The following is a 21,424-nucleotide window of genomic DNA, read 5'->3' as shown; positions in this document are numbered from 1 at the left end:
CTGGGATGTGTGAGTTCCACTCACAGAGATACATCTGTATTTCGTGGATCTCTTTGCTAGTTTTATTTCTGTGGAATCTGAGAACATTATTTCGGATCCCTTTGAAGACTATAGGGCCAAAGGAAATATCCTCCGATAACAAAGAGAAAGAAGCTTTCTGAGAAACTTCTTTGTGTTCTGTGAAATCATCTCACAGAGTTACAGCTTTTCCCTCAAGAAGCCTTTCGCTAAGACAGTTCTTGTGGAATTGGCAAAGTGATATTTGGAAGCCCTTAGAAGGCTATGGTGAAAAAGGAAATATCCTCAGATGAAATCTGGAAAGAAACTTTCTGAGATACTTCTCTGTGATGTGTGACGTCCACTCACAGAGTTACATCTGTATTTCGTGGATCTCTTTGCTAGACTTATTTCTGTGGAATCTGAGAACAGATATTTCGGATCCCTTTGAAGACTATAGGGCCAAAGGAAATATCCTCCGATAACAAAGAGAAAGAAGCTTTCTGAGAAATTTCTTGTGTCTGTGAAATCATCTCACAGATTTACAGCTTTCCCCTCAAGAAGCCTTTCGCTGAGACGGTTCTTGTGGAAATGGCAAAGTGTTATTTGGAAGCCCATAGAGGGCTATGGGGAAAAGGAAATATCCTCAGATGAAATCTGGAAAGAAGCTTTCTGAGAAACTGCTCTGTGATGTGTGACTTCCCCTCACAGAGTTACATCTGTATTTCGTGGATCTCTTTGCTAGCCTTATTTCTGTGGAATCTGAGAACAGATATTTCGGATCCCTTTGAAGACTATAGGGCCAAAGGAAATATCCTCCGATAACAATGAGAAAGAAGCTTTCTGAGAAACTTCTTTGTGTTCTGTGAAATCATCTCACAGAGTTACAGCTTTCCCCTCAAGAAGCCTTTCGATAAGACAGTTCTTGTGGAATTGGCAAAGTGATATTTGGAAGCCCTTAGAGGGCTATGGTGAAAAAGGAAATATCCTCAGATGAAATCTGGAAAGAAGCTTTCTGAGAAACTTCTCTGTGGTGTGTGACTTCCACTCACAGAGTTACATCTGTATTTCGTGGATCTCTTTGCTAGCCCTATTTCAGTGGAATCTGAGAAAAGATATTTCGGATCCCTTTGAAGACTATAGGGCCAAAGGAAATATCCTCGGAAACAAAGAGAAAGAAGCTTTCTGAGAAACTTCTTTGTGTTCTGTGAAATCATCTCACAGAGTTACAGCTTTCCCCTCAAGAAGCCTTTCGCTAAGACAGTTCTTGTGGAATTGGCAAAGTGATATTTGGAAGCCCATAGAGGGTTATGGTGAAAAAGGAAATATCCTCAGATGAAATCTGGAAAGAAGCTTTATGAGAAACTGCTCTGTGATGTGTGACTTCCACTCACAGAGTTACATCTGTATTTCGTGGATCTCTTTAATAGCCTTATTTCTGTGGAATCTGAGAACAGATATTTCGGATCCCTTTGAAGACTATAGGGCCAAAGGAAATATCCTCCGATAACAAAGAGAAAGAAGCTTTCTGAGAAACTTCTTTGTGTTCTGTGAAATCATCTCACAGAGTTACACCTTTCCCCTCAAAAGCCTTTCGCTAAGACAGTTCTTGTGGAATTTCCAAAGTGATATTTGGAAGCCCATAGAGGGCTATGGTGAAAAAGGAAATATCCTCAGATGAAATCTGGAAAGAAGCATTCTGAGAAACTGCTCTGGGATGTGTGACTTCCACTCACAGAGTTACATCTGTATTTCGTGGATCTCTTTGCCAGTTTTATTTCTGTGGAATCTGAGAACAGATATTTCGGATCCCTTTGAAGACTATAGGGCCAAAGGAAATATCCTCCGATAACAAAGAGAAAGAAGCTTTCTGAGAAACTTCTTTGTGTTCTGTGAAATCATCTCACAGAGTTACAGCTTTCCCCACAAGAAGGCTTTCGCTAAGACGGTTCTTGTGGAATTGGCAAAGTGATATTTGGAAGCCCTTAGAGGGCTATGGTGAAAAAGGAAATATCCTCAGATGAAATCTGGAAAGAAGCCTTATGAGAAACTGCTCTGTGATGTGTGACTTCCACTCACAGAGTTACATATGTATTTCGTGGATCTCCTTGCTAGCCTTATTTCTGTGGAATCTGAGAACAGATATTTCGGGACTCTTTGAAGACTATAGGGCCAAAGGAAATATCCTCCGATAACAAGGAGAAAGAAGCTTTCTGAGAAACTTCTTTGTGTTGTGTGAAATCATCTCACAGAGTTACAGCTTTCCCCTCAAGAAGCCTTTCGCTAAGACCGTTCTTGTGGAATTTCCAAAGTGATATTTGGAAGCCCATAGAGGGCTATGGTGAAAAAGGAAATATCCTCAGATGAAATCTGGAAAGAAGCATTCTGAGAAACTGCTCTGGGATGTGTGAGTTCCACTCACAGAGATACATCTGTAGTTCGTGGATCTCTTTGCTAGTTTTATTTCTGTGGAATCTGAGAACAGATATTTCGGATCCCTTTGAAGACTATAGGGCCAAAGGAAATATCCTCCGATAACAAAGAGAAAGAAGCTTTCTGAGAAACTTCTTTGTGTTCTGTGAAATCATCTCACAGAGTTACAGCTTTTCCCTCAAGAAGCCTTTCGCTAAGACAGTTCTTGTGGAATTGGCAAAGTGATATTTGGAAGCCCTTAGAGGGCTATGGTGAAAAAGGAAATATCCTCAGATGAAATCTGGAAAGAAACTTTCTGAGATACTTCTCTGTGATGTGTGACTTCCACTCACAGAGTTACATCTGTATTTCGTGGATCTCTTTGCTAGACTTATTTCTGTGGAATCTGAGAACAGATATTTCGGATCCCTTTGAAGACTATAGGGCCAAAGGAAATATCCTCCGATAACAAAGAGAAAGAAGCTTTCTGAGAAACTTCTTGTGTCTGTGAAATCATCTCACAGATTTACAGCTTTCCCCTCAAGAAGCCTTTCGCTAAGACGGTTCTTGTGGAATTGGCAAAGTGTTATTTGGAAGCCCATAGAGGGCTATGGGGAAAAGGAAATATCCTCAGATGAAATCTGGAAAGAAGCTTTCTGAGAAACTGCTCTGTGATGTGTGACTTCCCCTCACAGAGTTACATCTGTATTTCGTGGATCTCTTTGCTAGCCTTATTTCTGTGGAATCTGAGAACAGATATTTCGGATCCCTTTGAACACTATAGGGCCAAAGGAAATATCCTCCGATAACAATGAGAAAGAAGCTTTCTGAGAAACTTCTTTGTGTTCTGTGAAATCATCTCACAGAGTTACAGCTTTCCCCTCAAGAAGCCTTTCGCTAAGACGGTTCTTGTGGAATTGGCAAAGTGATATTTGGAAGCCCATAGAGGGCTATGTTGAAAAAGGAAATATCCTCAGATCAAATCTGGAAAGAAGCTTCCTGAGAAGCTGCTCTGTGATGTGTGACTTCCACTCACAGAGTTACATCCGTATTTCGTGGATCTCTTTGCTAGCCTTATTTCTGTGGAATCTGAGAACAGATATTTCGGATCCCTTTGAAGACTATAGGGCCAAAGGAAATATCCTGCGATAACAAAGAGAAAGAAGCTTTCTGAGAAACTTCTTTGTGTTCTGTGAAATCATCTCACAGAGTTACAGCTTTCCCCTCAAGAAGCCTTTCGCTAAGACAGTTCTTGTGGAATTGGCAAAGTGATATTTGGAAGCCCTTAGAGGGCTATGGTGAAAAAGGAAATATCCTCAGATGAAATCTGGAAAGAAGCTTTCTGAGAAACTTCTCTGTGGTGTGTGACTTCCACTCACAGAGTTACATCTGTATTTCGTGGATCTCTTTGCTAGCCCTATTTCAGTGGAATCTGAGAAAAGATATTTCGGATCCCTTTGAAGACTATAGGGCCAAAGGAAATATCCTCGGAAACAAAGAGACAGAAGCTTTCTGAGAAACTTCTTTGTGTTCTGTGAAATCATCTCACAGAGTTACAGCTTTCCCCTCAAGAAGCCTTTCGCTAAGACAGTTCTTGTGGAATTGGCAAAGTGATATTTGGAAGCCCATACAGGGCTATGGTGAAAAAGGAAATATCCTCAGATGAAATCTGGAAAGAAGCTTTCTGAAATACTGCTGTGTGATGTGTGACTTCCACTCACAGAGTTACATCCGTATTTCGTGGATCTCTTTGCTAGCCTTATTTCTGTGGAATCTGAGAACAGATATTTCGGATCCTTTTGAAGACTATAGGGCCAAAGGAATTATCCTCCGATAACAAAGAGAAAGAAGCTTTCTGAGAAACTTCTTTGTGTTCTGTGAAATCATCTCACAGAGTTACAGCTTTCCCCTCAAGAAGCCTTTCGCTAAGACGGTTCTTGTGGAATTGGCAAAGTGATATTTGGAAGCCCAGAGAGGGCTATGGTGAAAAAGGAAATATCCTCAGATGAAATCTGGAAAGAAGCTTTCTGAGATACTGCTCTGTGATGTGTGACTTCCACTCACAGAGTTACATCTGTATTTCGTGGATCTCTTTGGTAGCCTTATTTCTGTGGAATCTGAGAACAGATATTTCGGATCCCTTTGAAGACTATAGGGCCAAAGGAAATATCCTCCGATAACAAAGAGAAAGAAGCTTTCTGAGAAACTTCTTTGTGTTCTGTGAAATCATCTCACAGAGTTACAGCTTTCCCCTCAAGAAGCCTTTCGCTAAGACGGTTCTTGTGGAATTGGCAAAGTGATATTTGGAAGCCCATAGAGGGCTATGGTGAAAAAGGAAATATCCTCAGATGAAATCTGGAAAGAAGCCTTCTGAGAAACTGCTCTGTGATGTGTGACTTCCACTCACAGAGTTACATATGTATTTCGTGGATCTCTTTGCTAGCCTTATTTCTGTGGAATCTGAGAACAGATATTTCGGAACTCTTAGAAGACTATAGGGCCAAAGGAAATATCCTCCGATAACAAAGAGAAAGAAGCTTTCTGAGAAACTTATTTGTGTTGTGTGAAATCATCTCACAGAGGTACAGCTTTCCCCTCAAGAAGCCTTTCGCTAAGACAGTTCTTGTGGAATTTCCAAAGTGATATTTGGAAGCCCATAGAGGGCTATGGTGAAAAAGGAAATATCCTCAGATGAAATCTGGAAAGAAGCATTCTGAGAAACTGCTCTGGGATGTGTGACTTCCACTCACAGAGTTACATCTGTATTTCGTGGATCTCTTTGCTAGTGTTATTTCTGTGGAATCTGAGAACAGATATTTCGGATCCCTTTGAAGACTATAGGGCCAAAGGAAATATCCTCCGATAACAAAGAGAAAGAAGCTTTCTGAGAAACTTCTTTGTGTTCTGTGAAATCATCTCACAGAGTTACAGCTTTCCCTTCAAGAAGCGTTTAACTAAGACAGTTCTTGTGGAATTGGCAAAGTGATATTTGGAAGCCCTTAGAGGGCTATGGTGAAAAAGGAAATATCCTCAGATGAAATCTGGAAAGAAGATTTCTGAGATACTGCTCTGTGATGTGTGACTTCCACTCACAGAGTTACATCTGTATTTCGTGGATCTCTTTGCTAGACTTATTTCTGTGGAATCTGAGAACAGATATTTCGGATCCCTTTTAAGACTATAGGGCCAAAGGAAATATCCTCTGATAACAAAGAGAAAGAAGCTTTCTGAGAAACTTCTTCTGTCTGTGAAATCATCTCACAGATTTACAGCTTTCCCCTCAAGAAGCCTTTCGCTAAGACGGTTCTTGTGGAATTGGCAAAGTGTTATTTGGAAGCCCATAGAGGGCTATGGTTAAAAGGAAATATCCTCAGATGAAATCTGGAAAGAAGCTTTCTGAGAAACTGCTCTGTGATGTGTGACTTCCCCTCACAGAGTTACATCTGTATTTCGTGGATCTCTTTGCTAGCCTTATTTCTGTGGAATCTGACAACAGATATTTCGGATCCCTTTGAAGACTATAGGGCCAAAGGAAATATCCTCCGATAACAAAGAGAAAGAAGCTTTCTGAGAAACTTCTTTGTGTTCTGTGAAATCATCTCACAGAGTTACAGCTTTCCCCTCAAGAAGCCTTTCGCTAAGACAGTTCTTGTGGAATTGGCAAAGTGATATTTGGAAGCCCATAGAGGGCTATGTTGAAAAAGAAAATATCCTCAGATCAAATCTGGAAAGAAGCTTCCTGAGAAGCTGCTCTGTGATGTGTGACTTCCACTCACAGAGTTACATCCGTATTTCGTGGATCTCTTTGCTAGCCTTATTTCTGTGGAATCTGAGAACAGATATTTCGGATCCCTTTGAAGACTATAGGGCCAAAGGAAATATCCTCCGATAACAAAGAGAAAGAAGCTTTCTGAGAAACTTCTTTGTGTTCTGTGAAATCATCTCACAGAGTTACAGCTTTCCCCTCAAGAAGCCTTTCGCTAAGACAGTTCTTGTGGAATTGGCAAAGTGATATTTGGAAGCCCTTAGAGGGCTATGGTGAAAAAGGAAATATCCTCAGATGAAATCTGGAAAGAAGCTTTCTGATAAACTTCTCTGTGGTGTGTGACTTCCACTCACAGAGTTACATCTGTATTTCGTGGATCTCTTTGCTAGCCCTATTTCAGTGGAATCTGAGAAAAGATATTTCGGATCCCTTTGAAGACTATAGGGCCAAAGGAAATATCCTCGGAAACAAAGAGAAAGAAGCTTTCTGAGAAACTTCTTTGTGTTCTGAGAAATCATCTCACAGAGTTCCAGCTTTCCCCTCAAGAAGCCTTTCGCTAAGACAGTTCTTGTGGAATTGGCAAAGTGATATTTGGAAGCCCATACAGGGCTATGGTGAAAAAGGAAATATCCTCAGATGAAATCTGGAAAGAAGCTTTCTGAAATACTGCTGTGTGATGTGTGACTTCCACTCACAGAGTTACATCCGTATTTCGTGGATCTCTTTGCTAGCCTTATTTCTGTGGAATCTGAGAACAGATATTTCGGATACTTTTGAAGACTATTGGGCCAAAGGAATTATCCTCCGATAACAAAGAGAAAGAAGCTTTCTGAGAAACTTCTTTGTGTTCTGTGAAATCATCTCACAGAGTTACAGCTTTCCCCTCAAGAAGCCTTTCGCTAAGACGGTTCTTGTGGAATTGGCAAAGTGATATTTGGAAGCCCATAGAGGGCTATGTTGAAAAAGGAAATATCCTCAGATCAAATCTGGAAAGAAGCTTCCTGAGAAGCTGCTCTGTGATGTGTGACTTCCACTCACAGAGTTACATCCGTATTTCGTGGATCTCTTTGCTAGCCTTATTTCTGTGGAATCTGAGAACAGATATTTCGGATCCCTTTGAAGACTATAGGGCCAAAGGAAATATCCTGCGATAACAAAGAGAAAGAAGCTTTCTGAGAAACTTCTTTGTGTTCTGTGAAATCATCTCACAGAGTTACAGCTTTCCCCTCAAGAAGCCTTTCGCTAAGACAGTTCTTGTGGAATTGGCAAAGTGATATTTGGAAGCCCTTAGAGGGCTATGGTGAAAAAGGAAATATCCTCAGATGAAATCTGGAAAGAAGCTTTCTGAGAAACTTCTCTGTGGTGTGTGACTTCCACTCACAGAGTTACATCTGTATTTCGTGGATCTCTTTGCTAGCCCTATTTCAGTGGAATCTGAGAAAAGATATTTCGGATCCCTTTGAAGACTATAGGGCCAAAGGAAATATCCTCGGAAACAAAGAGAAAGAAGCTTTCTGAGAAACTGCTTTGTGTTCTGTGAAATCATCTCACAGAGTTACAGCTTTCACCTCAAGAAACCTTTCGCTAAGACAGTTCTTGTGGAATTGGCAAAGTGATATTTGGAAGCCCATACAGGGCTGTGGTGAAAAAGGAAATATCCTCAGATGAAATCTGGAAAGAAGGTTTCTGAAATACTGCTGTGTGATGTGTGACTTCCACTCACAGAGTTACATCCGTATTTCGTGGATCTCTTTGCTAGCCTTATTTCTGTGGAATCTGAGAACAGATATTTCGGATCCTTTTGAAGACTATAGGGCCAAAGGAATTATCCTCCGATAACAAAGAGAAAGAAGCTTTCTGAGAAACTTCTTTGTGTTCTGTGAAATCATCTCACAGAGTTACAGCTTTCCCCTCAAGAAGCCTTTCGCTAAGACGCTTCTTGTGGAATTGGCAAAGTGATATTTGGAAGCCCCTAGAGGGCTATGGTGAAAAAGGAAATATCCTCAGATGAAATCTGGAAAGAAACTTTCTGAGAAACTGCTCTGTGATGTGGGACTTCCACTCACAGAGGTACATCTGTATTTCGTGGATCTCTTTGCTAGCCTTATTTCTGTGGAATCTGAGAACAGATATTTCGGATCCCTTTTAAGACTATAGGTCCAAAGGAAATATCCTCCGATAACAAATGAAAGAAGCTTTCTGAGAAACTTCTTTGTGTTCTGTGAAATCATCTCACAGAGTTACAGCTTTCCCCTCAAGAAGCCTTTCGCTAAGACGGTTCTTGTGGAATTGGCAAAGTGATATTTGGAAGCCCTTAGAGGGCTATGGTGAAAAAGGAAATATCCTCAGTTCAAATCTGGAAGGAAGCTTCCTGAGAAGCTGCTCTGTGATGTGTGACTTCCACTCACAGAGTTAAATCTGTATTTCGTGGATCTCTTTGCTAGCCTTATTTCTGTGGAATCTGAGAACAGATATTTCGGATCCCTTTGAAGACTATAGGGCCATAGGAAATATCCTCCGATAACAAAGAGAAAGAAGCTTTCTGAGAAACTTCTTTGTGTTCTGTGAAATCATCTCACAGAGTTACAGCTTTCCCCTCAAGAAGCCTTTCGCTAAGACAGTTCTTGTGGAATTGGCAAAGTGATATTTGGAAGCCCATAGAGGGTTATGGTGAAAAAGGAAATATCCTCAGATGAAATCTGGAAAGAAGCTTTATGAGAAACTGCTCTGTGATGTGTGACTTCCACTCACAGAGTTACATCTGTATTTCGTGGATCTCTTTAATAGCCTTATTTCTGTGGAATCTGAGAACAGATATTTCGGATCCCTTTGAAGACTATAGGGCCAAAGGAAATATCCTCCGATAACAAAGAGAAAGAAGCTTTCTGAGAAACTTCTTTGTGTTCTGTGAAATCATCTCACAGAGTTACACCTTTCCCCTCAAAAGCCTTTCGCTAAGACAGTTCTTGTGGAATTTCCAAAGTGATATTTGGAAGCCCATAGAGGACTATGGTGAAAACGGAAATATCCTCAGATGAAATCTGGAAAGAAGCATTCTGAGAAACTGCTCTGGGATGTGTGACTTCCACTCACAGAGTTACATCTGTATTTCGTGGATCTCTTTGCTAGTTTTATTTCTGTGGAATCTGAGAACAGATATTTCGGATCCCTTTGAAGACTATAGGGCCAAAGGAAATATCCTCCGATAACAAAGAGAAAGAAGCTTTCTGAGAAACTTCTTTGTGTTCTGTGAAATCATCTCAAAGAGTTACAGCTTTCCCCTCAAGAAGGCTTTCGCTAAGACGGTTCTTGTGGAATTGGCAAAGTGATATTTGGAAGCCCTTAGAGGGCTATGGTGAAAAAGGAAATATCCTCAGATGAAATCTGGAAAGAAGCCTTCTGAGAAACTGCTCTGTGATGTGTGACTTCCACTCACAGAGTTACATATGTATTTCGTGGATCTCTTTGCTAGCCTTATTTCTGTGGAATCTGAGAACAGATATTTCGGAACTCTTAGAAGACTATAGGGCCAAAGGAAATATCCGCCGATAACAAGGAGAAAGAAGCTTTCTGAGAAACTTCTTTGTGTTGTGTGAAATCATCTCACAGAGTTACAGCTTTCCCCTCAAGAAGCCTTTCGCTAAGACCGTTCTTGTGGAATTTCCAAAGTGATATTTGGAAGCCCATAGAGGGCTATGGTGAAAAAGGAAATATCCTCAGATGAAATCTGGAAAGAAGCATTCTGAGAAACTGCTCTGGGATGTGTGAGTTCCACTCACAGAGTTACATCTGTATTTCGTGGATCTCTTTGCTAGTTTTATTTCTGTGGAATCTGAGAACAGATATTTCGGATCCCTTTGAAGACTATAGGGCCAAAGGAAATATCCTCCGATAACAAAGAGAAAGAAGCTTTCTGAGAAACTTCTTTGTGTTCTGTGAAATCATCTCACAGAGTTACAGCTTTCCCCTCAAGAAGCCTTTCGCTAAGACAGTTCTTGTGGAATTGGCAAAGTGATATTTGGAAGCCCTTAGAGGGCTATGGTGAATAAGGAAATATCCTCAGATGAAATCTGGAAAGAAGCTTTCTGAGATACTGCTCTGTGATGTGTGACTTCCACTCACAGAGTTACATCTGTATTTCGTGGATCTCTTTGCTAGACTTATTTCTGTGGAATCTGAGAACAGATATTTCGGATCCCTTTGAAGACTATAGGGCCAAAGGAAATATCCTCCGATAACAAAGAGAAAGAAGCTTTCTGAGAAACTTCTTGTGTCTGTGAAATCATCTCACAGATTTACAGCTTTCCCCTCAAGAAGCCTTTCGCTAAGACGGTTCTTGTGGAATTGGCAAAGTGTTATTTGGAAGCCCATAGAGGGCTATGGGGAAAAGGAAATATCCTCAGATGAAATCTGGAAAGAAGCTTTCTGAGAAACTGCTCTGTGATGTGTGACTTCCCCTCACAGAGTTACATCTGTATTTCGTGGATCTCTTTGCTAGCCTTATTTCTGTGGAATCTGACAACAGATATTTCGGATCCCTTTGAAGACTATAGGGCCAAAGGAAATATCCTCCGATAACAAAGAGAAAGAAGCTTTCTGAGAAACTTCTTTGTGTTCTGTGAAATCATCTCACAGAGTTACAGCTTTCCCCTCAAGAAGCCTTTCGCTAAGACAGTTCTTGTGGAATTGGCAAAGTGATATTTGGAAGCCCATAGAGGGCTATGTTGAAAAAGGAAATATCCTCAGATCAAATCTGGAAAGAAGCTTCCTGAGAAGCTGCTCTGTGATGTGTGACTTCCACTCACAGAGTTACATCCGTATTTCGTGGATCTCTTTGCTAGCCTTATTTCTGTGGAATCTGAGAACAGATATTTCGGATCCCTTTGAAGGCTATAGGGCCAAAGGAAATATCCTCCGATAACAAAGAGAAAGAAGCTTTCTGAGAAACTTCTTGTGTCTGTGAAATCATCTCACAGATTTACAGCTTTCCCCTCAAGAAGCCTTTCGCTAAGACGGTTCTTGTGGAATTGGCAAAGTGTTATTTGGAAGCCCATAGAGGGCTATGGGGAAAAGGAAATATCCTCAGATGAAATCTGGAAAGAAGCTTTCTGAGAAACTGCTCTGTGATGTGTGACTTCCCCTCACAGAGTTACATCTGTATTTCGTGGATCTCTTTGCTAGCCTTATTTCTGTGGAATCTGACAACAGATATTTCGGATCCCTTTGAAGACTATAGGGCCAAAGGAAATATCCTCCGATAACAAAGAGAAAGAAGCTTTCTGAGAAACTTCTTTGTGTTCTGTGAAATCATCTCACAGAGTTACAGCTTTCCCCTCAAGAAGCCTTTCGCTAAGACAGTTCTTGTGGAATTGGCAAAGTGATATTTGGAAGCCCATACAGGGCTATGGTGAAAAAGGAAATATCCTCAGATGAAATCTGGAAAGAAGCTTTCTGAAATACTGCTGTGTGATGTGTGACTTCCACTCACAGAGTTACATCCGTATTTCGTGGATCTCTTTGCTAGCCTTATTTCTGTGGAATCTGAGAACAGATATTTCGGATCCTTTTGAAGACTATAGGGCCAAAGGAATTATCCTCCGATAACAAAGAGAAAGAAGCTTTCTGAGAAACTTCTTTGTGTTCTGTGAAATCATCTCACAGAGTTACAGCTTTCCCCTCAAGAAGCCTTTCGCTAAGACGGTTCTTGTGGAATTGGCAAAGTGATATTTGGAAGCCCCTAGAGGGCTATGGTAAAAAAGGAAATATCCTCAGAAGAAATCTGGAAAGAAGCTTTCTGAGAAACTGCTCTGTGATGTGGGACTTCCACTCACAGAGTTACATCTGTATTTCGTGGATCTCTTTGCTAGCCTTATTTCTGTGGAATCTGAGAACAGATATTTCGGATCCCTTTTAAGACTATAGGTCCAATGGAAATATCCTCCGATAACAAATGAAAGAAGCTTTCTGAGAAACTTCTTTGTGTTCTGTGAAATCATCTCACAGAGTTACAGCTTTCCCCTCAAGAAGCCTTTCGCTAAGACGGTTCTTGTGGAATTGGCAAAGTAATATTTGGAAGCCCATAGAGGGCTATGGTGAAAAAGGAAATATCCTCAGTTCAAATCTGGAAAGAAGCTTCCTGAGAAGCTGCTCTGTAATGTGTGACTTCCACTCACAGAGTTAAATCTGTATTTCGTGGATCTCTTTGCTAGCCTTATTTCTGTGGAATCTGAGAACAGATATTTCGGATCCCTTTGAAGACTATAGGGCCATAGGAAATATCCTCCGATAACAAAGAGAAAGAAGCTTTCTGAGAAACTTCTTTGTGTTCTGTGAAATCATCTCACAGAGTTACAGCTTTCCCCTCAAGAAGCCTTTCGCTAAGACAGTTCTTGTGGAATTGGCAAAGTGATATTTGGAAGCCCATAGAGGGTTATGGTGAAAAAGGAAATATCCTCAGATGAAATCTGGAAAGAAGCTTTATGAGAAACTGCTCTGTGATGTGTGACTTCCACTCACAGAGTTACATCTGTATTTCGTGGATCTCTTTAATAGCCTTATTTCTGTGGAATCTGAGAACAGATATTTCGGATCCCTTTGAAGACTATAGGGCCAAAGGAAATATCCTCCGATAACAAAGAAAAAGAAGCTTTCTGAGAAACTTCTTTGTGTTCTGTGAAATCATCTCACAGAGTTACACCTTTCCCCTCAAAAGCCTTTCGCTAAGACAGTTCTTGTGGAATTGGCAAAGTGATATTTGGAAGCCCATAGAGGGCTATGGTGAAAAAGGAAATATCCTCAGATGAAATCTGGAAAGAAGCTTTCTGAGAAACTTCTCTGTGATGTGTGACTTCCACTCACAGAGTTACATCTGTATTTCGTGGATCTCTTTGCTAGCCTTATTTCTGTGGAATCTGAGAACAGATATTTCGGATCCCTTTGAAGACTATAGGGCCAAAGGAAATATCCTCCGATAACAAAGAGAAAGAAGCTTTCTGAGAAACTTCTTTGTGTTCTGTGAAATCATCTCACAGTGTTACAGCTTTCCCCTCAAGAAGGCTTTCGCTAAGACGGTTCTTGTGGAATTGGCAAAGGGATATTTGGAAGCCCATAGAGGGCTATGGTGAAAAAGGAAATATCCTCAGATGAAATCTGGAAAGAAGCTTTCTGAGAAACTGCTCTGTGATGTGTGACTTCCACTCACAGAGGTACATCTGTATTTCGTGGATTTCTTTGCTAGCCTTATTTCTGTGGAATCTGAGAACAGATATTTCGGATCCCTTTGAAGACTATAGGGCCAAAGGAAATATCCTCCGATAACAAAGAGAAAGAAGCTTTCTGAGAAACTTCTTTGTGTTCTGTGAAATCATCTCACAGAGTTACAGCTTTCCCCTCAAGAAGCCTTTCGCTAAGACAGTTCTTGTGGAATTGGCAAAGTGATATTTGGAAGCCCTTAGAGGGCTATGGTGAAAAAGGAAATATCCTCAGATGAAATCTGGAAAGAAGCTTTCTGAGAAACTTCTCTGTGGTGTGTGACTTCCACTCACAGAGTTACATCTGTATTTCGTGGATCTCTTTGCTAGCCCTATTTCAGTGGAATCTGAGAAAAGATATTTCGGATCCCTTTGAAGACTATAGGGCCAAAGGAAATATCCTCGGAAACAAAGAGAAAGAAGCTTTCTGAGAAACTTCTTTGTGTTCTGTGAAATCATCTCACAGAGTTACAGCTTTCCCCTCAAGAAGCCTTTCGCTAAGAAAGTTCTTGTGGAATTGGCAAAGTGATATTTGGAAGCCCATACAGGGCTATGGTGAAAAAGGAAATATCCTCAGATGAAATCTGGAAAGAAGCTTTCTGAAATACTGCTGTGTGATGTGTGACTTCCACTCACAGAGTTACATCCGTATTTCGTGGATCTCTTTGCTAGCCTTATTTCTGTGGAATCTGAGAACAGATATTTCGGATCCTTTTGAAGACTATAGGGCCAAAGGAATTATCCTCCGATAACAAAGAGAAAGAAGCTTTCTGAGAAACTTCTTTGTGTTCTGTGAAATCATCTCACAGAGTTACAGCTTTCCCCTCAAGAAGCCTTTCGCTAAGACGGTTCTTGTGGAATTGGCAAAGTGATATTTGGAAGCCCCTAGAGGGCTATGGTGAAAAAGGAAATATCCTCAGATGAAATCTGGAAAGAAGCTTTCTGAGAAACTGCTCTGTGATGTGTGACTTCCACTCACAGAGGTACATCTGTATTTCGTGGATTTCTTTGCTAGCCTTATTTCTGTGGAATCTGAGAACAGATATTTCGGATCCCTTTGAAGACTACAGGGCCAAAGGAAGTATCCTCCGATAACAAAGAGAAAGAAGCTTTCTGAGAAACTTCTTTGTGTTCTGTGAAATCATCTCACAGAGTTACACCTTTCCTCTCAAAAGCCTTTCGCTAAGACAGTTCTTGTGGAATTGGCAAAGTGTTATTTGGAGGCCCATAGAGGGCTAAGGGGAAAAAGGAAATATCCTCAGATGAAATCTGGAAAGAAGCTTTCTGAGAAACTGCTCTGTGATGTGTGACTTCCACTCACAGAGTTACATCTGTATTTCGTGGATCTCTTTGCTAGCCTTATTTCTGTGGAATCTGAGAACAGATATTTCGGATCCCTTTGAAGACTATAGGGCCAAAGGAAATATCCTCCGATAACAAAGAGAAAGAAGCTTTCTGAGAAACTTCTTTGTGTTCTGTGAAATCATCTCACAGAGTTACAGCTTTCCCCTCAAGAAGCCTTTCGCTAAGACAGTTCTTGTGGAATTGGCAAAGTGATATTTGGAAGCCCTTAGAGGGCTATGGTGAAAAAGGAAATATCCTCAGATGAAATCTGGAAAGAAGCTTTCTGAGAAACTTCTCTGTGGTGTGTGACTTCCACTCACAGAGTTACATCTGTATTTCGTGGATCTCTTTGCTAGCCCTATTTCAGTGGAATCTGAGAAAAGATATTTCGGATCCCTTTGAAGACTATAGGGCCAAAGGAAATATCCTCGGAAACAAAGAGAAAGAAGCTTTCTGAGAAACTTCTTTGTGTTCTGAGAAATCATCTCACAGAGTTCCAGCTTTCCCCTCAAGAAGCCTTTCGCTAAGACAGTTCTTGTGGAATTGGCAAAGTGATATTTGGAAGCCCATACAGGGCTATGGTGAAAAAGGAAATATCCTCAGATGAAATCTGGAAAGAAGCTTTCTGAAATACTGCTGTGTGATGTGTGACTTCCACTCACAGAGTTACATCCGTATTTCGTGGATCTCTTTGCTAGCCTTATTTCTGTGGAATCTGAGAACAGATATTTCGGATACTTTTGAAGACTATAGGGCCAAAGGAATTATCCTCCGATAACAAAGAGAAAGAAGCTTTCTGAGAAACTTCTTTGTGTTCTGTGAAATCATCTCACAGAGTTACAGCTTTCCCCTCAAGAAGCCTTTCGCTAAGACGGTTCTTGTGGAATTGGCAAAGTGATATTTGGAAGCCCATAGAGGGCTATGTTGAAAAAGGAAATATCCTCAGATCAAATCTGGAAAGAAGCTTCCTGAGAAGCTGCTCTGTGATGTGTGACTTCCACTCACAGAGTTACATCCGTATTTCGTGGATCTCTTTGCTAGCCTTATTTCTGTGGAATCTGAGAACAGATATTTCGGATCCCTTTGAAGACTATAGGGCCAAAGGAAATATCCTGCGATAACAAAGAGAAAGAAGCTTTCTGAGAAACTTCTTTGTGTTCTGTGAAATCATCTCACAGAGTTACAGCTTTCCCCGCAAGAAGCCTTTCGCTAAGACAGTTCTTGTGGAATTGGCAAAGTGATATTTGGAAGCCCTTAGAGGGCTATGGTGAAAAAGGAAATATCCTCAGATGAAATCTGGAAAGAAGCTTTCTGAGAAACTTCTCTGTGGTGTGTGACTTCCACTCACAGAGTTACATCTGTATTTCGTGGATCTCTTTGCTAGCCCTATTTCAGTGGAATCTGAGAAAAGATATTTCGGATCCCTTTGAAGACTATAGGGCCAAAGGAAATATCCTCGGAAACAAAGAGAAAGAAGCTTTCTGAGAAACTGCTTTGTGTTCTGTGAAATCATCTCACAGAGTTACAGCTTTCCCCTCAAGAAACCTTTCGCTAAGACAGTTCTTGTGGAATTGGCAAAGTGATATTTGGAAGCCCATACAGGGCTGTGGTGAAAAAGGAAATATCCTCAGATGAAATCTGGAAAGAAGGTTTCTGAAATACTGCTGTGTGATGTGTGACTTCCACTCACAGAGTTACATCCGTATTTCGTGGATCTCTTTGCTAGCCTTATTTCTGTGGAATCTGAGAACAGATATTTCGGATCCTTTTGAAGACTATAGGGCCAAAGGAATTATCCTCCGATAACAAAGAGAAAGAAGCTTTCTGAGAAACTTCTTTGTGTTCTGTGAAATCATCTCACAGAGTTACAGCTTTCCCCTCAAGAAGCCTTTCGCTAAGACGGTTCTTGTGGAATTGGCAAAGTGATATTTGGAAGCCCCTAGAGGGCTATGGTGAAAAAGGAAATATCCTCAGATGAAATCTGGAAAGAAACTTTCTGAGAAACTGCTCTGTGATGTGGGACTTCCACTCACAGAGGTACATCTGTATTTCGTGGATCTCTTTGCTAGCCTTATTTCTGTGGAATCTGAGAACAGATATTTCGGATCCCTTTTAAGACTATAGGTCCAAAGGAAATATCCTCCGATAACAAATGAAAGAAGCTTTCTGAGAAACTTCTTTGTGTTCTGTGAAATCATCTCACAGAGTTACAGCTTTCCCCTCAAGAAGCCTTTCGCTAAGACGGTTCTTGTGGAATTGGCAAAGTGATATTTGGAAGCCCTTAGAGGGCTATGGTGAAAAAGGAAATATCCTCAGTTCAAATCTGGAAAGAAGCTTCCTGAGAAGCTGCTCTGTGATGTGTGACTTCCACTCACAGAGTTAAATCTGTATTTCGTGGATCTCTTTGCTAGCCTTATTTCTGTGGAATCTGAGAACAGATATTTCGGATCCCTTTGAAGACTATAGGGCCATAGGAAATATCCTCCGATAACAAAGAGAAAGAAGCTTTCTGAGAAACTTCTTTGTGTTCTGTGAAATCATCTCACAGAGTTACAGCTTTCCCCTCAAGAAGCCTTTCGCTAAGACAGTTCTTGTGGAATTGGCAAAGTGATATTTGGAAGCCCATAGAGGGTTATGGTGAAAAAGGAAATATCCTCAGATGAAATCTGGAAAGAAGCTTTATGAGAAACTGCTCTGTGATGTGTGACTTCCACTCACAGAGTTACATCTGTATTTCGTGGATCTCTTTAATAGCCTTATTTCTCTGGAATCTGAGAACAGATATTTCGGATCCCTTTGAAGACTATAGGGCCAAAGGAAATATCCTCCGATAACAAAGAGAAAGAAGCTTTCTGAGAAACTTCTTTGTGTTCTGTGAAATCATCTCACAGAGTTACACCTTTCCCCTCAAAAGCCTTTCGCTAAGACAGTTCTTGTGGAATTTCCAAAGTGATATTTGGAAGCCCATAGAGGGCTATGGTGAAAACGGAAATATCCTCAGATGAAATCTGGAAAGAAGCATTCTGAGAAACTGCTCTGGGATGTGTGACTTCCACTCACAGAGTTACATCTGTATTTCGTGGATCTCTTTGCTAGTTTTATTTCTGTGGAATCTGAGAACAGATATTTCGGATCCCTTTGAAGACTATAGGGCCAAAGGAAATATCCTCCGATAACAAAGAGAAAGAAGCTTTCTGAGAAACTTCTTTGTGTTCTGTGAAATCATCTCACAGAGTTACAGCTTTCCCCTCAAGAAGGCTTTCGCTAAGACGGTTCTTGTGGAATTGGCAAAGTGATATTTGGAAGCCCTTAGAGGGCTATGGTGAAAAAGGAAATATCCTCAGATGAAATCTGGAAAGAAGCCTTCTGAGAAACTGCTCTGTGATGTGTGACTTCCAGTCACAGAGTTACATATGTATTTCGTGGATCTCTTTGCTAGCCTTATTTCTGTGGAATCTGAGAACAGATATTTCGGAACTCTTAGAAGACTATAGGGCCAAAGGAAATATCCACCGATAACAAGGAGAAAGAAGCTTTCTGAGAAACTTCTTTGTGTTGTGTGAAATCATCTCACAGAGTTACAGCTTTCCCCTCAAGAAGCCTTTCGCTAAGACCGTTCTTGTGGAATTTCCAAAGTGATATTTGGAAGCCCATAGAGGGCTATGGTGAAAAAGGAAATATCCTCAGATGAAATCTGGAAAGAAGCATTCTGAGAAACTGCTCTGGGATGTGTGAGTTCCACTCACAGAGTTACATCTGTATTTCGTGGATCTCTTTGCTAGTTTTATTTCTGTGGAATCTGAGAACAGATATTTCGGATCCCTTTGAAGACTATAGGGCCAAAGGAAATATCCTCCGATAACAAAGAGAAAGAAGCTTTCTGAGAAACTTCTTTGTGTTCTGTGAAATCATCTCACAGAGTTACAGCTTTCCCCTCAAGAAGCCTTTCGCTAAGACAGTTCTTGTGGAATTGGCAAAGTGATATTTGGAAGCCCTTAGAGGGCTATGGTGAATAAGGAAATATCCTCAGATGAAATCTGGAAAGAAGCTTTCTGAGATACTGCTCTGTGATGTGTGACTTCCACTCACAGAGTTACATCTGTATTTCGTGGATCTCTTTGCTAGACTTATTTCTGTGGAATCTGAGAACAGATATTTCGGATCCCTTTGAAGACTATAGGGCCAAAGGAAATATCCTCCGATAACAAAGAGAAAGAAGCTTTCTGAGAAACTTCTTGTGTCTGTGAAATCATCTCACAGATTTACAGCTTTCCCCTCAAGAAGCCTTTCGCTAAGACGGTTCTTGTGGAATTGGCAAAGTGTTATTTGGAAGCCCATAGAGGGCTATGGGGAAAAGGAAATATCCTCAGATGAAATCTGGAAAGAAGCTTTCTGAGAAACTGCTCTGTGATGTGTGACTTCCCCTCACAGAGTTACATCTGTATTTCGTGGATCTCTTTGCTAGCCTTATTTCTGTGGAATCTGAGAACAGATATTTCGGATCCCTTTGAAGACTATAGGGCCAAAGGAAATATCCTCCGATAACAAAGAGAAAGAAGCTTTCTGAGAAACTTCTTTGTGTTCTGTGAAATCATCTCACAGAGTTACAGCTTTCCCCTCAAGAAGCCTTTCGCTAAGACAGTTCTTGTGGAATTGGCAAAGTGATATTTGGAAGCCCATAGAGGGCTATGTTGAAAAAGGAAATATCCTCAGATCAAATCTGGAAAGAAGATTCCTGAGAAGCTGCTCTGTGATGTGTGACTTCCACTCACAGAGTTACATCCGTATTTCGTGGATCTCTTTGCTAGCCTTATTTCTGTGGAATCTGAGAACAGATATTTCGGATCCCTTTGAAGACTATAGGGCCAAAGGAAATATCCTCCGATAACAAAGAGAAAGAAGCTTTCTGAGAAACTTCTTGTGTCTGTGAAATCATCTCACAGATTTACAGCTTTCCCCTCAAGAAGCCTTTCGCTAAGACGGTTCTTGTGGAATTGGCAAAGTGTTATTTGGAAGCCCATAGAGGGCTATGGGGAAAAGGAAATATCCTCAGATGAAATCTGGAAAGAAGCTTTCTGAGAAACTGCTCTGTGATGTGTGACTTCCCCTCACAGAGTTACATCTGTATTTCGTGGATCTCTTTGCTAGCCTTATTTCTGTGGAATCTGACAACAGATATTTCGGATCCCTTTGAAGACTATAGGGCCAAAGGAAATATCCTCCGATAACAAAGAGAAAGAAGCTTTCTGAGAAACTTCTTTGTGTTCTGTGAAATCATCTCACAGAGTTACAGCTTTCCCCTCAAGAAGCCTTTCGCTAAGACAGTTCTTGTGGAATTGGCAAAGTGATATTTGGAAGCCCATACAGGGCTATGGTGAAAAAGGAAATATCCTCAGATGAAATCTGGAAAGAAGCTTTCTGAAATACTGCTGTGTGATGTGTGACTTCCACTCACAGAGTTACATCCGTATTTCGTGGATCTCTTTGCTAGCCTTATTTCTGTGGAATCTGAGAACAGATATTTCGGATCCTTTTGAAGACTATACGGCCAAAGGAATTATCCTCCGATAACAAAGAGAAAGAAGCTTTCTGAGAAACTTCTTTGTGTTCTGTGAAATCATCTCACAGAGTTACAGCTTTCCCCTCAAGAAGCCTTTCGCTAAGACGGTTCTTGTGGAATTGGCAAAGTGATATTTGGAAGCCCCTAGAGGGCTATGGTAAAAAAGGAAATATCCTCAGATGAAATCTGGAAAGAAGCTTTCTGAGAAACTGCTCTGTGATGTGGGACTTCCACTCACAGAGTTACATCTGTATTTCGTGGATCTCTTTGCTAGCCTTATTTCTGTGGAATCTGAGAACAGATATTTCGGATCCCTTTTAAGACTATAGGTCCAATGGAAATATCCTCCGATAACAAATGAAAGAAGCTTTCTGAGAAACTTCTTTGTGTTCTGTGAAATCATCTCACAGAGTTACAGCTTTCCCCTCAAGAAGCCTTTCGCTAAGACGGTTCTTGTGGAATTGGCAAAGTAATATTTGGAAGCCCATAGAGGGCTATGGTGAAAAAGGAAATATCCTCAGTTCAAATCTGGAAAGAAGCTTCCTGAGAAGCTGCTCTGTAATGTGTGACTTCCACTCACAGAGTTAAATCTGTATTTCGTGGATCTCTTTGCTAGCCTTATTTCTGTGGAATCTGAGAACAGATATTTCGGATCCCTTTGAAGACTATAGGGCCATAGGAAATATCCTCCGATAACAAAGAGAAAGAAGCTTTCTGAGAAACTTCTTTGTGTTCTGTGAAATCATCTCACAGAGTTACAGCTTTCCCCTCAAGAAGCCTTTCGCTAAGACAGTTCTTGTGGAATTGGCAAAGTGATATTTGGAAGCCCATAGAGGGTTATGGTGAAAAAGGAAATATCCTCAGATGAAATCTGGAAAGAAGCTTTATGAGAAACTGCTCTGTGATGTGTGACTTCCACTCACAGAGTTACATCTGTATTTCGTGGATCTCTTTAATAGCCTTATTTCTGTGGAATCTGAGAACAGATATTTCGGATCCCTTTGAAGACTATAGGGCCAAAGGAAATATCCTCCGATAACAAAGAGAAAGAAGCTTTCTGAGAAACTTCTTTGTGTTCTGTGAAATCATCTCACA

This window comes from Macaca mulatta, chromosome 17, assembly GCF_049350105.2.
Source record: "Macaca mulatta isolate MMU2019108-1 chromosome 17, T2T-MMU8v2.0, whole genome shotgun sequence".
NCBI lineage: Eukaryota > Metazoa > Chordata > Mammalia > Primates > Cercopithecidae > Macaca > Macaca mulatta.
The sequence above is the reverse complement of the archived record's forward strand: the minus strand, read 5'-3'. Positions refer to the sequence as shown.